At 45.8% G+C, this 15,487-nt stretch overlaps 1 protein-coding gene across 1 annotated transcript in view; it reads left to right on the forward strand.

Moving 5' to 3' along the window:
- Nucleotides 1–15,487, forward strand: part of LOC135400723 (cytochrome P450 302a1, mitochondrial-like) — a 95,393-nt gene that overhangs the window by 60,055 nt on the left and 19,851 nt on the right. The window lies entirely within an intron of this gene.

A 15,487-nucleotide genomic window follows, 5' to 3' on the forward strand; every position in this document is an offset into this window, starting at 1 on the left:
GTACGTACGTTCTTAGTATTGTGAGAACCGTCGTCTTTCCTGCATTTTTTCCCCTTCAACTTTACGACTATACACGTATAACGCTGGTGTTTTCTCAAAGTGAGAGAGGCGATGTCAGTTCGAGAAGGTTTGGTAATACCCCAGTCAGACGGCAAACCTAAGGCCGTTAGCGGAACGGCGTTTACTTCACCTGTTGTCCAACCATCATTTCGAGCGACATCGTTCTCTGTCCAGATTTCTTGAAAATGGGAGGCGCACACCTTTTTTTGTGACGGTTATGCAGTTCATAATTGCCACAAAAAAGGCGCACGCCTCCTGTTTTTGACCAATCAGGGCGAAGAACGATGTCGTTCGAAATGATGGTTGGACAACAGGTGAAGTAAACGCCGTTCCGCTAACGGCCTTAGGTTTGCCGTCTGACTATAGGGTATAATTTAGACGTATACGGTTGACAACACGAGGAAGTCTGGAGTTTCAGTACATAGGAAGTTGTTTACGATAATAGTTTCGAAACCGGCCTCGGTGGCTCAGTCGGTAGCGTGTTCGCCTTCTGATCCCGAGATCGCGGGTTCGAACCCGGCCGAGGACGCCAACAACTTGGTGGCAGGGTACAAGTTGCTTAGACACGCCGTCTTCCGCAAGGGACGTTAAATACGGGGTGCCGTGTGATGAGCTTTCATCGCACGTTAAAGAACCCTCAGGTGGGCAAAAGCAATCCACAGACCGACCGCTGTGGCGTCGCTCATGATCTCAGTTGTCTCGCGACGTAAACACCCAATTATTATTAATAGTTTCGAAAACCTGATAAGCAAATCACCCATTGGGGAGAGAGTGACATCACATTGCTAAGCTTGGATTTGATAACTTCTTCTATCGTATCGCTTTCGTAACATTCTTCCGATACGCTCAGACTCGCTACTAGTTGAGTGGCGCGTGGTTTTTCGTGCGTTCGAAAACCTTCACATTCGTTGTCGCGCGTGTTCTCTGTTACACTGACTGTGTCGTCGGAAGCAGAGCACCTGATAAGCATGGCGCTTGTCTCGTCTTCTCTTTTTCTTTTTGTTTGTTTGTTTGTTTGAGAGTACGAAGAGGAGAAATCCGCTGTCAGCGAGTTATCTTTCTTTTTTTTATTCCGTGTTAGCGCCGCGAAGCAACTGTGCCTATGAGCGGCGTACAGATGTGGACAGATGGAGAGAGGACAGCAGGAAGGAGTGGGGGACAGGAGGGGTCGCATTATAGCGGGAATCCTTCCGAACTATGGTTTCGAGAGAATTCGCCGTCACCGCAGTTGAACTTGAGCTCCAGTACTACAACTCAGCATTGCATGATGACTGCAACAAGGAACATTGCTGCTTTCAATTACATCGTAAACCAGTTTGGAGAACACGTATATTACTGAAGTTAAGGTGCACCTGTACCAGGCGCGGAATCGAGGGATTTGGACCCTGTGCTGCAACTTTTTGTGCCCCTCCATAGCGTGAGGCACTTGCGTGTGGCAGCCGCGGTATACGGTTCTTGGTCGAGGAATCACATCAAGGAGAGAAGGCTGTTACATTGCGGCGGTGAATCGCCCACTTCATCATCATCCAATGTGCGTGTGCGTAATTTCCCCAAGACGTGGCAAATTTTTTTCCCTGTCAGAATGTTCAACATAGGTGTATTTGGACGTCGTCGAAGCGTAAACGACGTAGTGTCGCTAAACCCTGTGGTCTGGCCTCATTGAGTTCCCATTTTTTCTTGCTCCTATCCCAATGATGATGATGATGTTGGATTGTGCTGAAAATATAGACATTTCCTTCTAACCGGGTTCAGTTTTATATTCATCTCATCGTCGTCGTCGTCGTCGTCGTTTATTGTTGTTGGTGGTTATATTAAACCTGGAGCGTTGGTAGCCGGCATCGGCGGAAATTTTTCCTTTGGAATGTGAATGGAATCACTTCAGTTTTGCGGGTGGGGATCTTCGAGCAATCATAACGCCGAAAACCTGATTGATTGATTGAACAATAAAAAAAATATTGAGACAGGCTACTCCAAAACACGTGAAAAGAAGAGGAAGTAGAAAAACAGAACAAATGCAATCCCAGGATGACAAAGAGGCACAACAAAGAACAAGCAGGATCCAACTAATGAATGAGACTTGTTAATGAGACAATACATAGACAAAATGATCGTAGACTAAATGAACCAACGACACTCAACGCCCTGCACAATGTACTGTCTCCTTAGGACAGTGGCCGAGAGGCACGCAAACTTCTGAGAGGCTGTCTAGAATGTCAGACGATTACAAAAATTGCATAACTGCGTGTATATATGCGGCACTTGGCCGAGAAACCTCTTCTCGTCCACTGCACAACATGTTGTGACACTGACGGTCACAAAGCGATTCGAAGAAACCAAGGGAAAGGCCCTTCTCAAAGAGAGGAGTCAATGTCCGAATGATGCAATGACAACAGAGGAGCCGTTTATCGTGCAAGATAAGGTAACGTTTTTTAAGGGCGTTGATCTTTTCTGCGCTACTGCTGTAAACAGGTGGGCGAAAGCGTGGTGGTGATTACCGTGCTCACGTGCAGGGAAAGATGAGCTGTTTGCAAACTTTATTTATAATTTTGAACGCTGATATACTCTCTGTGACCCTGGTTTTACACTAGAACTTTATAGATCTCGACTACAGTTTTCGGCGGTTGACGCTTGTGACGTTATTTATTTATTGAGGTTTATTTTATACGTTTTTCTAGATTTAAAGTCGAGAAATGACATAGTACGAGTGGTAGCTAGTGCGGACAAATTTACTTCTCAAAATAAGCCGTCCAAGCAAATAGGGAGAATTTACCTTTGGCATATTAACCAATACTGTATGACATACTAACCTATTCAGTGTTCGATGGCATGCGATTAGTGCTTTCACTTCGTAGTTATACGTAGGATCGAACCTGCTGAGACGCTTACTTTATGTTGTTGGGCGGGATCTTCAACTTAAATGATCCGCAAAGCAGCAGAGGTGCAATCTCAGAAGGATTATCTTATCGATAGCCTGAGCCCTCAGTATACTCTTACGTCACAACTTTCGTCACAATTGCGCGCGCATAATATTTTAGAAAATTAAAACTGAAAATTACGGGTAAGTCTGTGTCGAGGTTGTCACCAACTGGATACTGCGCGCGTCAAGTGCGGCGGCAAAACTACATCGCATGCGGACGAAACTGAGTCTAAAACTGAGTCATCATCATCATGTGTCCATAAACATAGACCCCCCCCCCCCCCCACTTCGAAGCTCGGTACCCCACTCCCACGAGATCGATTTCTGGGGAAATTACTGGGTACTTAGGGAACATAGCTAATTGTTGGTTGACGAATTTGCCACCAGACATCGCCCGGAACTGCTCTGCTTTACCTTCATTTTGCTGCCAAAAAATATTAAAGTGGTTCTGAAACCATTTCCAAACTTTTGAAGGAATCACCTGGTACACATTGATCTATGTGTACCGAACATGTGCATCAAAACGCTATGGGCGCGTTAAATAGCTGCACTCTCACTCCTTCTCGGGCGCTCCGAGTTTCGTGCTTTTGGAGCAGCTATTAAACGGCACTTGGACGCATGAACACGCTCGCTGTGCTGGTGTTACACCCTTTCCCTATTTTCTACTCTATCTGCTCTGCTGCCACCCGCGTCCTGCGTTCTTTTTCTTCACTTTCATGGAGAGGAGGGAAAAGGTGACGTGACGGAGTACGATACCCCTTTTTCGTGCACCCTCCAAATGCTGGGACGTGAAGAGCGCGCTCGCGTAAGGAACTCTGAGTACGAACGTAACCACTTAAATACAGGAGCGCCAAATACTCACTTAATGCGCCCTATGTTTCTGCGATCCCTCCTCGACCTGCTCGACCGTTTTCGGAATGACGTCCCATGTTCGAGAAAGGAAGCGCATTCTTTTCCGTTTCCATGACGACGTAAACTGTTGTATTGTTGACTGATTACATGAGTCACAAAATTAGTGAGCCCATCTTCCTTATCTTTTAGCCTACCACTCCCTATATCCTTAATTTACTGATTTGCTTTATTTTCCCCAACCAAGTCAACAACTGAGGCCAGTTCTAAAACTCTGCCCCATTGCTTTTGCACTTGAGTGTAACTTGAGTGTAAGGGTGTAACTGTTGTATAGAGGGAGACGGCCGCAGGACCGGCATGGTGACCCTCCGGATGAACTTGGGGCAAGCGCGCACACCTAAACGTCACTTCCTCTTCGTCTACCAATGTCTATCAGCGTTGTTAGGCGCCACCGTCGACGGTGGCGTTAGAAAAAAGTGCCGTTTTAAAAACCCAATAAAAAAGCGTTCAAATGATGAATGTGGGGCTTCTCGTGCCGGATTCATGGACTACAACGTCTGCTACAACGACTATGAAACGATGCCATACATTTAGTGGGTTGCACTTGGTTTCTCAATCCCTTCAAGCATTTTCCGTCACATTTCTTTCTGCACTGGGGTTACGAGCAGCAAGCCCCGTCAAGATAAACTGCCCGTCTGCTAAGTTACAGTGCCTTGGAAACCACATTCGATAAACGAATGATGGTCAGAAGACGTGGCATATTCTTTTTTGCTGTGTAAGCCTAATATGCTCTAAAGGAGCAGAAGAGAAGTGTGGGAGGCAGCCGGTGGGCATTCGACGAAGACAAGATTTCCTTGCGTTTGAGCAACGAAGGAAATACAGAATATTGAGTCTTGTCGTTGTGATGTGATGCCATTGCGGTTACAAGAAAGACCGTCCTTGTGTTTAGTGTCCGTCTTCTGCATTTTCTTCGTTCCTCAAACTCAAGGAAATGACGCCTCCATCTAATATCCTATCTCTGCGGTAGAAACAGCCCCTGTAACCATTTTCCTGTGGGCAGGTAAAATTTTACTCTTATAGCTGTATCGTGGTTTCTAAGAACAGCGTCGCCCTCCGACTATCCTCCTGAAATACCTGGGTTTGGTTTCCCTCTTGTTAAAGCGCCGACACAGCCGTTTAATCTCGTTCCTTTTGTGCTGATGTCGTGGTAACGGCATCTTTCATTGCACGATGATAATTTTGCACTGTAGCGCCCCTTTAAACAATATTTTAGGATTCTAGGAAGAGTAAAAAGGAAAGAGGGAAAGGGGAAAGAAAAAGTAAAAGTGGAGACAACTTCACATTCGCTCGGAACACTGCTGTAGCTCCCTTAGAGGTTAGCCCATGACGCTAACAAAAGTGAATGCAGACATTTTACAGTACACAACACCCTGTATGCCGAAAAAGTTGGCCTAAACAGCTTTTACTGCTCCATACACTTGCTTAATCGGCGTACGAAGAAGAAGAAGATGTAATAATGATGAATGACGTCTGCTTTGTTGTATCTATATAGTATGTGTAAGAATTGAGGGTGAACCGTGTGTGAAAACTTCTGATAACGTGTGAGCATTGGACACTGAACAAGATGCAAGAATGGTTGCAGGCACGTACCGAGTCAATTGTGTAGCGTAAGTTGTTTTCAGATTTCTGTCCGGTGGCCAGGCACCTTTGCTGCGCACCATTGCGACCTCAGGCGATAAAATATGCGAATACCATGTTAATATAAGCCCTTGAAGACAGTCCTTCGACGCAACAGGCGTCTAGGTCTGTGCCAAAGTTCTTCGGAGTTTCGTAAGAAGGGTGCTCTTTGTAATCAGATAACAAGCGTGTTTCATTCGCTAGCCTTCGTCTCGCACTTAGTATCCCGCTTTGACTTCTCCATTCATAAGTTCAGAAGTCACAGCCTTTCGGCATTATGCTCTACGGAAGAGAGTCCCACGTACATTATGCCTTTCACGCATAGTGCTGAATTTTCGCGTTTTTTTTTTTGTTTTTTTTTTTGCAACGCATGGTCGAGTCTCGTTGAGGGCTGCGACCTCGCGCGTCTTCCAAACCTGGTAGGCGATCTTTGAAATGAGCAGCTGAGCGTATACTCTAGTTAGTTTCAGAGTACATATAAATCCCGTCCGGCAGCACCGAACAACGTTTGTACAGCGTTTTAGCGTACTGCTTCGAGCGAGGCTGTTCGTTTTCAGACTTGCCCTGTGAACGTCGTTAAACGCTATCACATCGAAGTCCTTCGTTTTTATATTGCACATGAGGCTCTTAACGTCAGATCGGGCCGATAATCAGAGAGCATTAACCGGACCGAGAACACGTGAAACGTTGCGGCTTGGAACACAGTACATGCCCCTCACCAGGGGCGGAATTAAAGCAGCAACCGTACCCGCAGCCTGCCTTCTGGGCGGTCACGTATAGACCGGGAGGTTATGGGTGCGCCTTAACCACCGCCAGATTCCGGAAACGCGGACCCATTGACCAGCAGGCGGTCTGGTCTGGCGGCGGCTACAACAAGGTGGAAGAAGTCGCTCAGCTTACGAACATTGTCAAGAAGAAAGAAAGCGAAAACGGGGGAAGTGGGGGGGAGAGTCTTCTTTCATCTTCAATGTCAAGGTTCGGGGAGGGGAAACTGGTATGGATGGAGGAGGAGAGACAGATGTGGGGGCCGCGGAAGGGCACCCTACAACGGTCCACACGGGGAGGACGTCGCTCCTGCGGAAGCCGCGCGGCCACTCACGTTTGCAGTTTGCGCGTCTCACCGGGTGCGTGGAAACGGAATATATCGGGAGATATGAAACGAGGGACTACCTTCCAGGTGAGATGTCATCGTAGATTATTAGATTACATCGTAGATTACGAGAGGCTTCAGGACGATATACGATTCGTTCTTTCTGTAGCCGTAGGTAGCCGACCGGTCCTTGTCGAACAGTGCATAACGAGAATTCGGTCCTACGATGCCACATATATGCCAGGTGATGTCTTTTATTTGCTAACTACGAGCCCGGCCTTCCCGCATCCCTTATGCAACGTATGCGATCCTTCACCTTTTCGACCTGGGTGCTAAACATTTCAAGCTGTAGTGATTTTCGCTCCTCTCACGTAATCTATTTTCGACCATTTCCGGTATTATCTTCCTTGGCAGGACCACCCATAGTCCATCAAGTTGAGCGGAAATTTCCAGTAAATTTGGGAATAGAAGCGAAAGGGATGAGAGCGGCATCTGTACAGACACAGAGCTCGCATGCGGCGTGATAATAATTCCCAGGTTTGAGTTGTCAATCCACAGACGCTGTACTGGGCTACGGTGGGACAAGAAATCATTCGTAATAATCTTCTCGCTTCTTGCACGAGCACAGAGAGCTTGAGAAGGGCTCATAGATGATTTCTGTCTGTCTGTCTCACTCTCTCTTTGGACTTTGAATTGCGTTTTGTTCAAACACGTGGCCCACAACTCACAAATTACGTCATCGTCCATTAAAATTAAAATATTCACGGGCGAATCAGTTGAACAGTCCAACTACTTCGGTAAAGATCCAGAATAAAATAGAATTAAACATTAAATTTTCATTAAAAGATCTCACGACATCGTTGTAATGTAAGAAGGAAATTACCGTTTTGCAGCGCACCCAGTACTCTACACTCACTACCTATCTATTAATGCAGCTATACGGAAGGCCTATACCAAATCGGTACTTTAGTAGCAGTAAATATCTCAATTTTTTTCTTTTACAAATCAATCAATCAAACGGTAGTACAAGAATGTCCGTCACCCGTGTATCTTTGCCGTTGCACGCGGATGTGTCTCCGCTCTCCGGCCTTATCTTTGTAATTTTTCTTCGTCCTCTCAATAGTAGTTTCGAAAAACAATCTACACAATTTCGAAAAACAAATCTACTACAAGGTAAGACATACGTACTGCCAAAAACCAATTGCGGTTACATGTAATTAGACAAAGATCTGTAGATGGCTACCTCCAAAACGCCATTTTTGAGGCAACTGGTCTAGAGGACTCATTGTTACTCCTACAGCGGCATCGTATTTTCCCACCATCACGATCAGGATCGTCATCTCTCATCATCGTCACCGTCATCACTCATATTAGACCCCCTAGCTATGGGGTAGCGTTCCACTCCTACAGTGGAAAACCTCAACACTTCATCGTCAGGATATAATTGTTGTTGTTGTTGTTACCTCCAAAACGAAATTAATTTTGCGCTGCGAGTGAGAAGAACGAGAAGAGCGAGAGAAAAAGAAGATGCGACTGTCATGGTGAGCGAATATCGTGTTGGTCTATGCATTTTCTAGAAAGGGCACGTGACTCAAAACAAACGAGCGCTTCGCGGCCACACACAGATGATCCAGCTCTGCGCGCATAGAGCAAGAGCGTATCCCCATGCGATTTGATATCACCGGGGCCACGGACGCGACCAAGCCCTCGCGTGCACTGGGTACGCCAGTAAACACAACATCGACTCAGGCTCACCATAACGCGAGAATCATGAAAAATTGACGTGGCAAATGTTGCTGAATGCAAAGGTTGCGTCAGTCATTTGGTTGGTTAGTTTATACGTTTGTTCTCCTACTTGATGACGATACACACAGTTTACAAGCGGGTTAAACGGTTAGGGAAAGTTCTGGAAGACGGGTACGCAATCTTTTGTGTCTCATCTCATAGAGTCAACAATACAATCCACGCAGTTAGTACGTGGTAGGCCAAGTAGCGCTACAACATTACCGTTGTCGCTGCACTGTTTTCATCGTTATGTTATTAGTGAAAAGCAAGGCATAATTGGTCAATACGGAAGTGTAATTATGCCAATAAAATATGAGCTCATACCATCGTCCTTTCGCTAACATCTGCATAACATGTAAATAAATTTTATGCATACATCGGCGGCTTCTGTCCTGAGGCAACTCCCTTCCTGCATCTCTACCGGTTCGCTGGATTTCTACCCATCATAGTTGACTGTTGAATTTTAGGGAGCCAGCCCCTTTGGTTGGTCTTCCAGTTTGATGCCAATACATAATGATGCCAATACATTTGATGCCAATACAACGTACAGTAGCAATGAAAGGTACTCCCTCTTCCGTCGGTGTAAAGGGGACCATACCTCCATGTCGTTCTCCTACTTGATGGTAGTGCACCCCCACCCCCATATACAGGTTTGCCTTACCATGTTCCTCCTCTAGACGCACATTTCGTGCGCGCTTCTTTGCGAAAATCAAGCAGGCGGGGCTAAAGCGTAATTTCGACTATTTCTGTTGCGATACTGTGCATAGTTTTTGTTGGGTCTGCGGTTATCCGTGGAGGACTTCACATTTCTGTTAAAAAAAAAAAGAAAAAAGTGAGGTTCGCTTGGCAATTATCGAAGTTCAATTGAAAAAAATAAATTTGCCACAATTTAAAATTGTCCAAAGCCTTCCGTAATGGTGGAAAAAGTTGCCAGAAGGTTGTGGCAGCCCGTGGATGACGATGAAGACGTGTCTGTGCTGCTGCGTGCCACTGCGCCTGGCAGCAAGTTCTACCAGCACCCTCCTATAGCCTGAGGCCACAACCATCTGCCCGCTGGGACATTCCATCATCTCCGGTCAGGACTCATGTAGAGGAACACCACCTCCTCTACATTTGGTGAGCCGAACAACGAACACCATGTTCGCCGTAATTCGGCCGTTCATCATCCTAAATTTTTCGGCAAAGCAGCAGCGAACCACCTTCTGGCAGGCAAGTAGCACCGGGACTACTGTTCCACCGGGGACGCGCAGGGAGACCACAGCAAGCTCAGTTTACGGCCTCTCCACCTCCTTCATGATGGTCCTCCCCCGCACTTCTCTGGCGACAAACAGCATCCACGCGTACGTACCGGTCGCGGTACTGTCGCCAACTCAGCAACGCACTCACGCAGCAAGAATCAACGCTCGGCAGCAAGCACTCAGCGCACTCAACAAGGGCTCAACGCACTCAGCAGACACTTAACACAATCAGCAACCACTCAGGCATCCAAGCAGTCAAGCTGCAAAATTTTCAATAGATTCCAATTTCCAAAATTTCCATGCATTTTCAGTTTGGAATGTGGCCCCTATCGACCCCTATTTAGCATTGTTCATCACCTCATCATCAGGACACATCTCATCCTGTCCATTGTGCCTTGGGGTAGTGGGCCGCACCTCATGTGGCGAATTTCCCCATTCATTATCATTAATTATTCTGCTGGTGTTATTGCTGTTGGAATGCGGCCGAACGGTCGCGGAGCAGTTGCATTCCATTGAACTTTTCGATCACTGAAAATCTTTTCCTGAAACCTTCGTGAGCTATATGTGTCTCGTTGAGGGGCATTCCCGACCACGTTTCCTGGAACTGCACTCTGTGGGTATACATATTGCACGTGCAATGTTGTCCATGTGATGTTCTGTTGTAGTGCTGTTTGCAACTGAATAGTGCATGAAGGGCTCCGTTGTAACCTTGTACAAGAACGGTCAGTTCAATATTTTATGAGGTAAATAACCTGATAAACGTAAAATGTATTGCACTTGTTCTTTTAAGATGATTTTACCCTGTATTCTTTGCATTTTTGAGTTAGCCCACGTAAGAGATATTGTGCTCTTTACTTACATGGTGTACGATCGTACTCTTATGAATCTTAGTCACTGTACAACAAAAAGTTAGCTAATCTCCATGTCTTTGATCTTCTTCTTAGTTCTTCTTTAAACCAAAATTTGTGAAAGCCGTTCTATTTCAGCGAGTCAAAATTATCGGGAATTTTACGTCTCCACATAAGAACTTTGTCTGTTTGTTAGTTCTAGTCAAGCCTTGCGCAAGTGGTAACATTGATCTAAACTTATATTTCGTACTTGTACGTGTGCCACAACGACAACAAATAAAGATGATTTAGTTGGGATGTTTCGCCGCTCAGGCGGCACCCTATCCCATTGCTTGAATGATGGTGCCAACAAAATATAACTTATATGTATAGTTTATATTACACCATGCTTTGTACTCTGTTTGCTATTCAATGTAAGCCTGCAAAAGCGAAAATTTTGTTTTCCTCAAATTTTCAGAAAAAGGAAGCATCAAAAGAACCGTTTTCTTTTCAGCAATTCGAAATCTCCAAAAAATTTCTGTATCTGCAGTTCTCATGCGTCCCGTCTTACGGTACCAATCCTGTATAATTAAATGCGTTCCTCAGCACCTGAAAGCCGGAAGCTGGAACCGCCACCCACATTGGCGTTTCCTTCGAAGAACCATCTCCACACTGACCGGAAGTTAATGAACTTCTGAATGCTTCTGTTTCTTTATTGAAGATTCTAGCGTTCTTGCCATCTTTTCAAAAAGGCCAGGAGTCTGCCTGGCCAGTCATACGATGTTCCTCGCTTGCTTCGAGTGTTTCTTCCTAGAACTGCATAGTGCTGTGAGGTCTTCCTTCAGAGGGGGACGGCTTCCTGACTTTCAGCGCGTAGACAGCTGAAACAATGAGGGTGATTTGAACTTTCTCCAGTAACGGAGTACGAACGTATTGAATACAGTTGGAAGAAGGAAAAAGAAAACTCTTTCATCCTTCATTCGTTATAGATTATTACCGATGAAAACATCGTTATACATATATCAAATTACTTCTTGAAGAGTAGATATAGCTTAAATTCAAGGAGCAGAGAATAATGACATGTAATAATGAAGCATATAACAACAACAGCAATGAAAATTCAATTCAATTACCAATTCTCCACATACAGTGATACACTGCCGACTTAGCAGCGCCGTGGGCCGGACCCAGCAACCAGACAACAAAAATACCGTAATAATGCAAAATAATAAATATTAAGAAGTAACCTTTGTGTTCAAGAAGCTACATTTTAAATGCGAATAATAATGACAACTACCTTTATTTTCATAAGTGCCAAATAGACATTCTACGCTCCCGTCTAAGCATCAAGGGCTTGTTATTATTATTACTATTATTATTTCACTACGTTGAAAAGAAATGAAAGCGTAACCCGACGGTGCATTCCCCGGTTTCTTTCCTGGAATTCCTTAAAATGGTACAGAAAAGACACCTTATAGAATTCTTTCTCGTGACGAGCCAAATAAAAAAAATATTATCCCACTGCAATCGACTTCGACGAAGAGACACCGTCGTCACGCGCTGAACCTTGGAAGCGGGTGCGTCTACCCTTTCAATGCCCTTGACAGCTGAGGGAAATGTAGTTCGTGACCCCGCTGAAAGCGCAGATGCTGCCGATGAACCCGACCAGCCGATTACCCAGCAGGAGCCGTTGCTCCCTGCGGGACTTCGTGCTTCACACACACACACACACACAGCTGCTCTGAACAAGAACTGGTAGGGGGGATTCCACGCCTCCCGCAGTGATGCCCAGTCCGAATGTGTACGCTGGTTGTGAGCGAGAGTGAAAGGGGCTGCGCTTCATCAATGGGAAGATGGATGGTTCGGAGAGATGCGTAAAAGCAGATTAAACTCAGTTTGCTGACAGTGGTTGTGTAACATTGAGAACTTGAAACAATTCGCTGCTTTTGCACAAAAACGGGCGAAAGCAAGGCTATGTAGATGCTTACGTGTTTCGTTGCGGAGTCTCGGTGTAGTGCCTTGAAGGCATGGCCGAATGTATCGCCTTTTTTTTTTTAACAGTGACATTTGAGAAATTAGCCCTGGACAAGGTTGGCGCTTAGGTTGCAGGCTCCAAGGAGTTGGGATCTCTCTGCTTTTTCTTACTATACCTTACCATTGGTACCAAGTCGAACTCACATAAATCTGAGTTTGAAATCTGTGAATCATGCATGCAATTGTAAATACACTTTTCAAAAATGAAAAGAAAAACGCAGGATGAAATAATATTAATTAAATAACCGCTGCGAGTTTTATAGTTTCACTTTTCTTGTTGAAGTCAAAATTTTCACTGATGCACAAAAAAAAAAAAAAAAAAAAAAAGAAAAAAAAATCCAGCTGTGATGATCTCCTCAACGAATAGGTGGCTGGCTCGGAAGAGCCAGACGGACTTTCCTGAAGTCTCCTTTTGTGTGCGCGTAGCATTGGGCTGATGGCTGTCCCTTTTTGGAGACTGGACAGCTACAGATACGACCGCCTTGTGAATGCTCCACGCTGGGCAAGGTCAACTCCTCTTACAAATCCCGAGGGGAACCTTTGTGAGAAACTGCCGTATACCGGTAGAGTTGGATTACGGCGGAGATGACTCCCACGAAGCTTTGTAGAAATTTTTCCGGCTTTTCCCTGATCGGGGAAGGGCTGCTGGGCACGACGACAGAGAAAACGGAGACAGCTGGGTGGACGACCACGACTTGCGTCGGAAGTTCTTGTTGGAATCCAACATTGCTTCAACGGGTGACCGTTGGGCGGAACGGGACGACCACGGCTCGCTTTGGAAACCCCTGCTCGACTTCAGCACCGTATGCGTTGCGGCCCCACCCCAGACGCTCCGCCACCTCATCGTGCCCTCCCGACACCGGCAGTATGCTCTGACACCCTGTGTCTACAACGAAAACGTCCAGTGAGGTGAACTAGGCAGCGCAATTTCCTCTCTTAGATTAAATTCTTCGCCCACATTGTTGGTTCGCCTCGTTTCTTTTAATGACTAAACGAAACTGAACCCAAATTCGGGATCTGTCGATCGTGTCACAGAGCTACCTTTGTGAGTTGCCCGTGGTCACTCTTTTCAGTTTCGCTTCGAAAGCGCAATCGTGTCGTTTCGAAAGCACATGTTACAAGTAATATTAAGTCTCATCCTGTTAACGTGTTCTGTCTCCGTGTCGTCTTACCCCAAACTCAGGGTCATGTTCAATAGTTCCTGTGGTGTATCAGAGGTGTGCCTGCCGATACGGCAGCATGTTGCTCGGGAGAATCATGCGAACCTGGTTATACTCCATGGGAAAACGTGTGACGATATTCACATGACAGCGTCAGAGGCGTGCAGGCGTAATTCACGCGCGCGCAAAAAAAAAAAAAAAAAGACAAAAACGGTTTTGTTCTGTTTGTCGTTTCTTCGTCGACATTGTCCTTGTCCTGAACGCCTCAAACGCATGGAGATACCACCATCGTCGCAGTTGCACCAGCTATAGCTTGCATGCTGTTACTACGTCGTATTTGTCACTAGTCGTATTTGATCAACCTGCTCCACAACGGAGCGCTATAGCTCTCTATATAGGCAGCTCTCCTGCTTGATGACAATATACACTCGCTTCTACTACCTCCATAGGTAGTTCTCCTGCTTGGTGACAATACACACTCTCGCTCCTCCTCTATAGAGTTTACATCCATAGGTAGTTCTCCTGCTTGGTGACAATACACACTCTCGCTCCTCCTCTATATAGAGTTTACATCCATAGGTAGCTCTCCCTGCTTGATGACAATATACACTCGCTTCTACTACCTCCATAGGTAGTTCTCCTACTTGATGACCAATATACACTCGCTCCTACTACCTCCATAGGTAGTTCTCCTACTTGATGACAATATACACTCGCTCCTACTACCTCCATAGGTAGTTCTCCTACTTGATGACAATACACAATCGCTCCATGGATTCCCTACTCTTGATCACAATACACGCTCCATTGAGAAACCTCGCACGTTAGTTGGGACATCCTGCTGTAGTGATGAGTGTGCCCTACAAACTGTTAGAGATAACTCACTGTCGCTTATGCGTGTAGGAAACCGCACCAAAGTTCATTGTATTTCGCTGGACAGTTTTGCTCTGTGCCTTATAATAAATATTTCGGCTACATACTGTAATGGAGAAAATTGGTTCTCTGAATGGAGTTTTCTCAGCTTAGATTTGACAATGAGGAGGAACGAAGTCGCCTCCACTTACGCTGCATGCTTTTCTATCGCGTATCTGATGTACTTTTTAATGCAACGCCTTTTTCTTTAGTTTCCTTTTTGGTTTTCGTTTTGTCACTTAGGTGCGGAGAGTTGTCACAGTTGTGATGCACGTGCTCGTACAGATATTATGTGCTGCGTGCGATAGCCTTATGTTCAGCGCCATCTTAAGGCTGCGAAACGGCAAGCAATATCTGAATTAAAACCGGAGCACGAAACACGGACAAGAACACACAGAAGACACTTGATCATCGTCTCGGAGTGTCATCTGTCTGTGTGCCGCCTGTCAAGTGTCGTCTGTGTGTTCTTGTCCGTGTTTCGTGCTCCGGTTTTAATTCAGTCATGTACCAACAGGCCCACTCTGCCATTTTGATGAACAAGCAATATCGTTTTCCTATCACATCTTACCCCGCATGCTAAATCAATGAGGGCGCAGTGACGTTTGCATGTTGCGGTTCGGGCAATGATCCTGTGATTTGTCTCCCTCTGACGCGTCGTAGGAGCAGGAACGACGGACCGCCGTAGAAATCGAGTCTGCGAGACTCCCCGAGCACCGTACACGTCTGGCGTAACACATCTGCTCTGAATGCAGCATGCAACTCTTGAAGTCTCGCCCAATAAGACTCGTGATTTATTTTCTTGCTCCGTATCTTTGGGTTTATGTGAACTGCGAAAAAACTGGTTTCCAGGAACGAGAATCCGTGATAGGAATGTAAAAACAAGATTTGGCCAGAAGACACCACCTCCTCGGCGGCAGCCTCTTATCTGTATCGCGCAG

The sequence above is a fragment of the Ornithodoros turicata genome, chromosome 7 (assembly GCF_037126465.1).
Source record: "Ornithodoros turicata isolate Travis chromosome 7, ASM3712646v1, whole genome shotgun sequence".
NCBI classification, from domain to species: domain Eukaryota; kingdom Metazoa; phylum Arthropoda; class Arachnida; order Ixodida; family Argasidae; genus Ornithodoros; species Ornithodoros turicata.